This window comes from Chrysochloris asiatica, unplaced genomic scaffold (genome assembly GCF_000296735.1).
Source record: "Chrysochloris asiatica unplaced genomic scaffold, ChrAsi1.0 scaffold00021, whole genome shotgun sequence".
Lineage (NCBI taxonomy): Eukaryota > Metazoa > Chordata > Mammalia > Afrosoricida > Chrysochloridae > Chrysochloris > Chrysochloris asiatica.
In genome coordinates, this window is record NW_006408539.1 from 12,157,998 (window position 1) to 12,158,695 (window position 698).

Below are 698 nucleotides of genomic sequence, written 5' to 3' on the forward strand. Positions count from 1 at the left end.
GATCACCCTACTGCATATTTTCCCACAGAAATGGGCAAATAGGGCTCCTTCCATTGCTACTGGCTTGAAAACATTTACTGGCATGCTATTGCTCATTAAAAAATATTATTATTATTATTAAAATGAAAACATAATCTATTAGGTAAGAAATGTCAACTTTTTGTCAAAAGATGGTACACTTCCAGCATGATCTCAGAATATGTAAATCAAAGAAGGAAACTTGGATTTCTGCCAAAGAGATGGGCTTTTTTGAGTTGCTACCCGCAAAGCTATATTAAGATAATTCCTCTTTACTTGTTTTCTAATTAAACTAATTGAATTCAGAGTGTCTGGGGGAAGCACAAGAGACATTTATCTTGAGGGGATGAGGACCCTGAAGCCCAGCAATCCTATTAGGGATAAGAAGGCAAATCCCAGCATGCCCATTTTACAACAGCCTTGACCCACCCCCACCCAGAGTTTGGGCATCTCCAATATTCCTCTCTCCTCTTCCTTTAGAAAGGACTGGAATTGATTCCACTCACAAGTATTTACTGATCACCTACATGCACATGTTGTTGTTAAGTGCTGATGAATCGGTTCTGACTCATAGTGACCCTGTATAGAGTTTCCGAGGAGTGACTTGTGAGTTTGAACCGCCAACCTTGAGGTTCAAACCAACCTTGAAGTCGAGTGCTTATCCTATGACGCCAAGGCAG